The sequence below is a fragment of the Equus przewalskii genome, chromosome 9 (assembly GCF_037783145.1).
Source record: "Equus przewalskii isolate Varuska chromosome 9, EquPr2, whole genome shotgun sequence".
Lineage (NCBI taxonomy): Eukaryota > Metazoa > Chordata > Mammalia > Perissodactyla > Equidae > Equus > Equus przewalskii.
In genome coordinates, this window is record NC_091839.1 from 13883457 (window position 1) to 13893286 (window position 9830).

At 41.5% G+C, this 9830-nt stretch overlaps 1 long non-coding RNA gene across 1 annotated transcript; it reads right to left on the bottom strand.

Annotated features, from left to right (window-relative positions):
- Nucleotides 1–684: 684 nt before the first annotated feature.
- Nucleotides 685–9579, bottom strand: LOC139085467 (uncharacterized). The gene is made up of 5 exons (XR_011543778.1): nucleotides 9471–9579; nucleotides 2926–2970; nucleotides 1755–1886; nucleotides 1406–1555; nucleotides 685–856 (listed from the first exon to the last, which is right to left on the bottom strand). It is a non-coding gene; the product is annotated as an uncharacterized lncRNA (long non-coding RNA).
- Nucleotides 9580–9830: the final 251 nt, after the last annotated feature.

Here is a 9830-nt window from a genome sequence, read left to right on the forward strand (position 1 = left end):
CACAGACACTATTCTATATCTCTCTGGGCTGCTCATGTACCCGAAGAAAGCTTAGACTCTGGCTTTGAGGCTCTTGTTTATTTCTGGCACCTGTGAATTTTACTCTATCTCATTCAAGCCCAGCTATTGACTGAAATATTAATTTTCTAGAATACCTTTTTTTAAAAAAAAAAAAAGGCAGTAGGCCTTTTGAAAATTGTCTGGGGGTTAAGGAGCTGCCAGGTTCTACACTTATTTGTTGATGCCAGGGCAAACAACACACTCCATCTGGCCCTCACAAAGATTCAAGTCCCCCAGGGAAGACAGATAGTTTAATTCCAAGTAGAGAGTGAATGAACTGGAAGAACATGATCAGGACTCCTAATATTGGGGAGTCTGAGACTATCTCTGGGAAGAAATAACATTTCACCTAAGGCAGGAAAGACAAATTGTTTATGGCGGGGACCAGCCCTCCATACCTTCTGGGACCCTCCTCCAACCTTCACCTCAATGGCCTCACCACCACACGTTCACCATTCAATCAAGTCCACAGGAAAGACAGTTCTGATGTGTGTCGATGTTCCATCAGAGTCTGGAGGAGGAGAGGGCCAGGACATGAAGATCCTGTGTGATCAACTTGGGCACGTTGAGACTCTCCCATTGGAAAGATAGTTCCTTTCATGAAAGGAAAACAAGATCACACCTGCAGAAAGAATGGTTTATTGATTCAATCCATGCACAGTGGGAACTTGGTGTACTGGCAGGCAAAGGATTTCACCTCCACTGTGCAGAGGATCACCTTCAGGCTTGAGATTTCTTGATTTCCTTCACTTAGGTTTCAAAGGCTTGATTGCAGCCATGGCCATGAGTAGATGAACTGTACAGTAATTTAACATGGTGTTGATGATAAATCTCAATGAGTTCTGTTTATTTTTCCATATAATGACATGAGTGAAAAGATCTGTTTCTCTTCTCTCTCTCCTCTCTCTCCCTCTGCTCTTCCTCATTTATCCTGCTCTCACACTTGCTCAAAACACTATATTGTACTCTCTCTTCCCCTCTCTCCCCTTCTCTCCCCCTACCTTCTCTTGCCATTAATCCTCCTCAGATCCTCCTCCTTGCATTTCTTTACCCTGCAGACTCTCTTTCTTCTTCTTTTCCTAACTCTTCTCTCACTATCTTTTGCATTTTGCCTTTTGTCTCTTACTCTCTTTCTGACTTCTCTCCCCTTTTTCCTCTCTCTCCTCTCCAAACCTCTGATCCTCACTCCTCATGCTCCTCCTGCATTCTTGCTACTTTGTCCCTTCCCTCCACCTGCCTCCTATTCCCATTTCACTCCTTTCTGTCACCTTGCTCCATCTCTTTATGCAGCTTCATCCTTTCACTTACCACACTCATCTTTTCTCATCCTCCCCTAGACACTTACCATTTTCTTACTAGCAATATCTCCAAGCTCCATCACGGTCATAGTCAGCAGTGACTGAACACCAATAATTCCAAAGCAGACTCCCAGCAGTTGTGCATTTGTAAAATTTTTGGCCATTATAGATAAAGGGAAAGACACATTTGGCAAAGTCTGAAAAGTACAAGAAATGGGTGAGAAAGTGCTTCATATAAAAATTTTTTTCACGTTATCAAGAGAAAGGGACATGAATGGACCATGTTCAGCAAGATGAGGTAATGCCTGAGGCTTCCATCTAGTGAGCAGTTATGCAAGTTTCCCCTTCAACTGGCAAGCCATGTGCTCCTCACATGAAGAAAAGCTGCATACTCACCTGTGTCAGTACAATATCTCCATCTCCCTGAATAAGATGTAGTCAGAGAGCACCAACTGTAAAGGGAACCATCCTTAGTGCAATCAAAATACCGTTTGCCTGAGTAGTCGAATGGGAAAACACACTGATTATCTGCAAAAATCAAAGACATTGTCTTCATCAGCTTTTCAGGGTATCATTATCTCTGCAGTAACTCTGGCAAAGTTTCTGTTCCAGCTAGCTCATCATCACCAAGGGCCTGCCATGTAGAAAGCCCTTTACTAAGCATCAGCGATGTCAAGGTTAGCATGATGTGGTCTCCATTCTCAGGGACTAGGAAAGGCTCTTTAACTACCAGGGACATTTACCCAGAGGTATCTACTATGGATATTGGAGCACCAGGCAACGGACGAGGTTTCCAGACAACACAGCAGCCTGATTTTGCATCATAATTTTTATCACCTGTTATTCTGTTGTGTCGAAAGCTGTACTTTCTGCTTTCCCACCTTCAACACCAAAAGTCTAAAGAGATTTTATCTCTGTGAACACAGGCAATTTCTTGTTCCTGTCATTAATATTCTGCCTCACACTAAGCCTGATTTTTATCTGTGCCGCATTCATGGCACATCTAAGATTGTTTCAGTGTGCACTGACTTAGCCATTTTAATGCATTGAATATGAAAATCCCAGGAAGCCGGAGGGCTTTGTGGTTATGTGGACCTTGCCAAGCCATCTTTGGCCTGCTGAATTCCCTCAGCCTCATCAGCAGATTTACTGGCCACAAATATCAACTTTCCAAAACTCATATGCATATTTCTGTTTGAATATTATCTCCCCACCCAGTCCTGCCTTATGCCTCTTGGACACGCTCCCTTATTAGAAAGCCATCCCTTGCAATGAGGCCCTATTTACCTTGGCATATGGCACTAGCCCTGAAGCCCTGACCTGGGTTCAGATTCCAGTCCCACTATCCACAGGCTGCTTGGCCTTGATGAGTAAACACCTCTATGAAGGACCCCTTGTTCCTCACATACAGCCTGGAGATTTGAGCCCCTGCCTCCTCCTATTGCTGAGAGGGTGAAATTAGTTCTTGCATGTAAAATATCGCAGAAGAATCTCAACTACAGCTACCATCCCACACGTTAGTTTTATTTGATTGTCGTTTTGTTTCGTTATTTTCCAAATTGATTACCTGTTTTCATTTCAGCAAAATGGCAGGTCTCAATCAGGTGCCGAACTGGAAGCAATTCAGGAGTAGAGGAGATGGATAGAGATGGAGAGAGTAAACAATTGAGGCAATCAGAATACATGCTATAGTAGGACCCACTCTGCATTTCTTTCTTTTTTTCCACACTAAAATTTTATAATTTTTTTATGGTGGTAAGAACACTGAACACGAGATCTTCCACTTAACATATTTTTAGGTGTAAGTCATAGTAATTTACTATACAATATACTGATGAAATTTAGCAGTACTGTGGAGTTTTTTCACATTCTAACATCCATGTTTGTTATAAACAGATACACTTTGGATCTGTGTACTAGGGAGCTAAACATAACAGATGAGAAAGAATCTTACACTTTCTCATTGCTATCATACTGACACACCACACTAGTCATAAGATGCTACCTGAGACTATGTCTTTCCTGTTAATCCAAACATTAAATCCTATTTACATCAAAAACTCTTCCTTTGAACAATATAACCCAACTCCACACACCCCCTCACCTCCATCCACATGGTCCAGTTGTAGAAAGACAAAGGCACCAGCCCAAATCAGAAAGATTCCCAAATGCAGAGCCATGACAGCTTGCCTTGCTAAGACTAACAGCATCAACATCTGCTGCCTTTTTAAGTACCCTCTTATACCTTACCCCATGCCCCCTCACCTGATAAGAATCAACCTCACCAGGAGACAGCTTGTGCATTCCTAATCCTGAGAGCATGAAGTTCAAGTTTATCTCTCAGGTAGCATGCATAGGACATTGGCTAGTCGTATAATGTCCCTGAGCCTCAATAGTTTAAACTGCAGCAAAAATGTTTGTAATATCCTTTTCAGTTCCAGTGCCCCATGACCAGGCAAAGGATTGAGGGGCAGATGAAAAAGACCATTTTCTCTCATGGGTGTTCGACAGCATCCATCTCATTTCCTGACCACAGATTCAGCATCAGGCACAAGGCTCAACCAGATTCCTGTTGGAGACTCAAAGCAACCTGATGAGGCAGCCGTGCAAGTCTCTACTTGACGGAAGAGGAAACTGAGGCTCAGAGAACTCCTCAAGGGAACATGGTGAGTTGGGGCAGAACCGCTGTTGGACCCACCTCGCCTAGTGGACATTTTCAGTGTGGATGTTTTCCTGCCACGTGCCACACTTGACCATATTGATGGCCCCCAAACAGCTTCCCCATCCTGGCTCAAAGCTCAAGAAACACTGGAAACATAGCCCATTTTCCAGACAAGAGCAGAAGGGCCTGGAGCTCTCCTTTACTTGTTATGAAATGCTTCCCTGGCTCAGAACCTCAATTTTCTCACTTGCAAAATGCACGTAACAATCCATTCCTTACAGTTAGTTCTGTATACTGAGAACTTTAAGCTGGTGTGGGGACTACATATACAGTAGGTGCTCTTTGAACACCAGCTCACCACTGGTGGGGATCCATGGGTCCTTCACTCTGTCCTCCATGCCTCCTTCTAACCCTCCGATTTAACCACACACTGGGTAGTGAAAAGTAGAGTATCTCCACTCTCACCTTGAAAAGTGTCACCTTTTAGAAGGTAACTGCCCAGACCTAACCTTCAGCACCTCTCCTAGATGACTCCATTTGCCAACTCATCTTCCTTGACGCTTCAGTCATCACAAAAACACATACCCATGGACACTGTCACAAACAAGAAGAACTTCCAGAGGCAAACTTTAAGAGGCGTCTGTATTCCACATGGTTGGGAGGCTCTTTGGGCAAAAAACAGAGCAGCAGACTAGCCACATTTTGAAGGGAGATCTAGGGAACAAGATGGCCCAAATAGGACTTGATAAGCAGCCACAAATCCTTGGGGATCTAGAAGTCTCTGCTCACGTGCAGGGCTAAAAGAGAGAAAAGATCGCCCTAGCTATCAACTTCTTCCTGGATAAATGTAAGGATTTGTGTCCACAAAAGTAAAACCTGGTGCGTAATTGTCCACTGCCTAAACTTTAAATGTGTGTCCCATTCATACAAAGATCCAGCACATGGTGGAAGCCGAACTGACTCAAGATGTTTCAACACTATGTCTGACCCATCACTGGCTCACCACTAAGCTATGCTGAAACAGAGATGTCTCCTCAGAAGCCAGGTTTGAGAGGAAAACAAGAATTTACAAGAGAACAATGGAGCAGGGATATCAGCAGTCACAGCAGAGAAAGCAGATTTCACAGAATTAGTCCAGGCAAGGGACTAACCCAACAAATAAAGAGCAACATAAATAACGCTAGGTTAGAGAGTGAATCACAATCCAGAGTGGTGACAATCTGTTTTCTAAATGCCCTGTTTTTGACAAAAAGTTATGAGATATGCAAAGAAACAGAAACAACGTCCTCTACACAGGAAAAAAAGCAATCAGTAGGAGCAATCTCTGACCACTGCAGATGGTGAACTTACCAGACAAAGACTCCAAAGCACATATGTGTATGATCAAAGAATGAAGAGAAGCCATGTTATGGAATAAAATAATGTAGGATGATATTGACCCATTGAATAGAGAATGCTCCACAGCACATTTGAGCTAGGAAAAGAATCAGTGAACTCAATGATGGATGAATAGAGATTATCCAATCAGAAGAAAAGAGTGAAGAAGAGAGCCTCAGAGCCTTCTGGGACACCATCAGGTCTAGCAACATATGCATAATGGGGGCACCAGAAAGAGAAGAGTGGAAAGGGCAGAGACAATACTAAGATCCATTTGTGGAGTACTGCCATCTTAATAATGTTAAGTCTCCTCAACTATGAACATGGGATGTCTTTCCATTGATTTAGGTCTTCTTGAATTTCTCTCTACAAAGTTTTATACACTTCAAACACATGGAATTTACGACATGCAAATTTTACTTCAACGAAGCTCTTTTCTTTTTTTTTTTTTCGGATGTACACCATAATATATTTCGAATTCTGTGTAGATCACATCATGTTCACCACCCAAAAACTAATTATAGTCCATCCCCTCACATGTGAGCCTAATCACCCCTTTTGCCCTCCCCCATCCCCCCTTCCCCTATGGTAACCACCAATCCAATCCCCAATGCTATGTGTTTTTCTGTTGTTGTTTTTATCTTCTATTTATAAGTGAGATCATACAGTATTTGACTTTGTCCCTCTGACTTATTTCACTCAGCAAAATACTTGCACCCCTACGTTCATTGCAGCATTATACACAATAGCCAAGACTTGGAAGCAATCTAGCTGCCCATCAAGGGAAGAATGGATAAAGAAGATGTGGTATTTATACACGATGGACTAGTACTCAGCCATAAGAAATGATGAAATCTGGCCATTTGTGACAACATGGATAGACCTTGAGGGTATTTTGCTGAGTGAAATGAAGCTCTTTTCAAAAACAGGAGTAAAGGGAAGTTTCTTGGATGCTTACACTGGGTCCCACAGCCTGGATCATTATTCAGTCAGCAGGAGAGATGGACACTGAGTTCTCTTGTCCAGTGATTGAATGTTCTGTATACTCATCAGAAAGTCCTAGACATCTCCCCAGGATATAACCTATACACTTATTAACCACCTGCGTCATCTTCATAAATTTTCACGATATGATTTTTCCATTGAACTAGAGAACAAGGGTACACCTCCTCCTCTGATTACCACAAAGCTTGCAACCTACAGACTCTGCTTACACACTCTGCTCTTGAGTGACACACCCAGGTGGCCCTGAGGGGTGTCCGATGTCCTCCTCCCCCAGGCTGTGAACATATGAGACTTCTATACTGATGTCAATCTCATCTATGCAGGTGTTGTGTGTTTGAACATCTCCGCGCATTTAAGGTGGGGTATCCCTCCCTCACCAGTGGAGTAAACAGGAGGTAATCAGAACAACATGGCTATTTCCCTCATGATCCTACCAGTACCACCAAAGTGTAAGGAGTGGAATCAATGTTTCATTTCTGTGTTAACTTACAGACGTCTATCTTCCTCCTAGTATGGGGAATCTGCTATGACTCTCACTGTTTCTGTTCTCATACCCCACACTGAAAAAAGAAAAAAGAAAAGAACTTCCTTCTCTCTCCTTCCTCTATGTCCTCCCCTCGTCTCCATCTCTGTCTTTATTTATCAATTTCTGTCTCTCAGACACGACACAAATTTCTCAGTGAGTGCACGATTCCACAAAACACAGGAGGTTATTTGTAACACTCAAAGACGCTAGGAAAGATTCACCGGACGTCTTGGTTTAATCGAGTTTCTACCTAGTTGGGTTTTTTTAGGAGGGGCATATGGTGGAATTTTTTAGTGGGACATAAAAATATCATGGGTTGTATCTGAGATTCAAAACTGAATTATCAAAGTTCACTGTTTTTTATTGTGGGCTGTCCACGCTAGTTACTCTTATTATAAGTGTGAAAAGCTACTCCTAGAGAGAGAGTGATAAAGATAGAAGATGAAAGAAGACTGCTTCTCCCATTTCCTTTTCACCATTTTCCCTTGTGGCTCTAACACGTTCCTGTCTTCAAAGAAGAGCCATGTTTGTTTGTTAATTCCATGCTAACACAAGAAATGAGCTACCCTTGTTGCTCACTTTGCCTTGAGTCAGTTATGTCACTGATATCTTCGGTGGACGTGGTATCTGTTTCAGCTGATCATGGTCTCTGCTTGCACCACCATTATTCCTTTCTACTCAATGTCAACCGCACTTAATTATCCCAAGAACACACCTCTTAGCTATTTCTCCTAGTCAAGGAACCTAGTGGCTTCATAAAGTCAAAGAGGTGACAAAGAGGTTAGTGATTAGGAATTGGAGAAGAGGAGGTGATGAGGAGGGTGTCGGAAAGGAGGGAGAGGAGAAGATAGGGAAGGGAAAGAGGAGGTGAGAGCAAGGTAGGCAGGTAGATAGAGAACAGGGGAAGGGGAGGAGGAGAGGGAGGCTAAGGGAAGAGGAAGGGATCAGGGGAGAGAAACAGAAGAGATGTAATATGAACGATGTGCCCGACACTGTGGTAAGAGCTGTACCTCATAGAATCTCACCTCAGTCCTAGAGGAAGGACTAAAAATATCACCCTTCTATACATAAGATTTAAAAAAAAAACAGAAAATGTTAAATAATTTGCTCAGAATGCAACAGTTTATAAAAGGTGGGGCTGAAAAGAAGACCCAGGAGTATCAGACTGTAAATCCTAAATCCATATATACTGTGGAGACTTCAGGATGGATTGAAGAAACATAGGTGATAAAACTGAAGAGATAATGTGATGTAGTCATAAGAATATTTGTTCCAAACTCCATCTTGCCAATCAAATTGTCCTTTATGAGTCTCAGTTTCCCCTTCTAGGTAAAGTAACAGTCAACTTCCCTTGCAAGATTTTGGTGGGGATTCTATGAGTTCATACTCAGAAGGTAGGACATTGTCAGATGCTCAGTAAAGAAACCCTGTCTTCTCCAGTGGTGTTGACTTGGGTACACCTGAGGACAAGCAGGCTTGGGATGGGTGGCAGAGAGTGAGTTGTCAAACTTCAAGTCATAGGCCAGTGACCTGAAGTAAGGAAAAGGAAAGAGATATTTCCAAGGAGATTTCTTCTGATTCAGAGAATTCTAACCAGATCAAAAGTAAAGACTCACTTTTCAAATAAAGACATATCAGCTCATGGAAGAACAATGAGGCACAAAGGAGAATATGCAGAGAAGGAAGCAATGAGCATTTCAAGATATCTAATTCTGTTAAGTTAGTGAAAAGCCTTTGATGTAGAGAAAGACAATGAACCAAGAAGTAAAATGCAGAGAAATATCCAGATTCAGATATGAGAGCTGGACAAAGAACACTGCCTTTGTTTCCAGAATGGAGAAAAGTCACTCTCAAATTCTCTCATTTTACTTTCTTTTTTTTTTTAAAGTAACCTATTGGATTTTCTGTATTAGTATTAACTCATCATAAATAGAGAATGCCACAATACATTAAAAGATTAATGTACTGTATCCAAGTGGAATTTTTCTAAGCAAAGCAACACAGGCTTAGAATTAGGAGATCTAACAATTACAGCAATAGCTTAAATACAAACATCAAAGAAAATCAGTACCACAGGAGAACATGATTTAATTGCCACCTCCACCAGCCTGGGGAAATTTTAATTTGGAATTGCTCACTCATGGACTGGGAAGCGATGTGGATAACAGCTAACATTTATGGAACGCTTCTCTTGAGGTGAGCATAGGCTAAGAGCTTTGGAGGCATTCTCCACTTAATACTCACAACCTTTAATTCCTCTGCTAACCTTTGAGCGAGATATTGTTTATTAACTTTTTTACACAGAATGAAATGAGGGCTGAGAGAGTTCATGTAACTTGCCCAAGGTCACACAGTCAAGAAGTAGGTGAACTCAGAAGGAAATGTAAGCGTTCCTTTTTGTTTTGGTTTTTTTTAGCAGTAGAGCCCTTAAAAAAAAAACTAGAATCTATGTGAAAATGCTCTATATAAAATAAAGCAGCACTGTGTGTGATGACTCTTAAGACAGTGAAAAACCACGGATAATTATGATTAAGAAGCATACCTTGAACTCCCCAATAAAAGTACCGCTGTCCAACAGTTATGCCAGGCCCCAGTGCTCAGAACAACACTTGACACCTAGAAAGCATTTAATAAATATTGCTGAGTGAAAAAAATATATATCACAAATAATCATCTCAATGGTTGTTAAAATGTTTGATGTTTTTTCTTGTATCAATGCTATTTGATAAATTTTAAATAATTCCCTATTAATGAAGACCCTTAAAGCAGAAACAAACTATTTCTCTAACTTACTAAGAAAGTTGTATCTTTCTTAATATCTTTTCCAAACCAACAGCCAACATCAAAATTAATGGTGAAACACAAGAGATTTTATTATTAAAGTAAAAATCAACAAAAGATT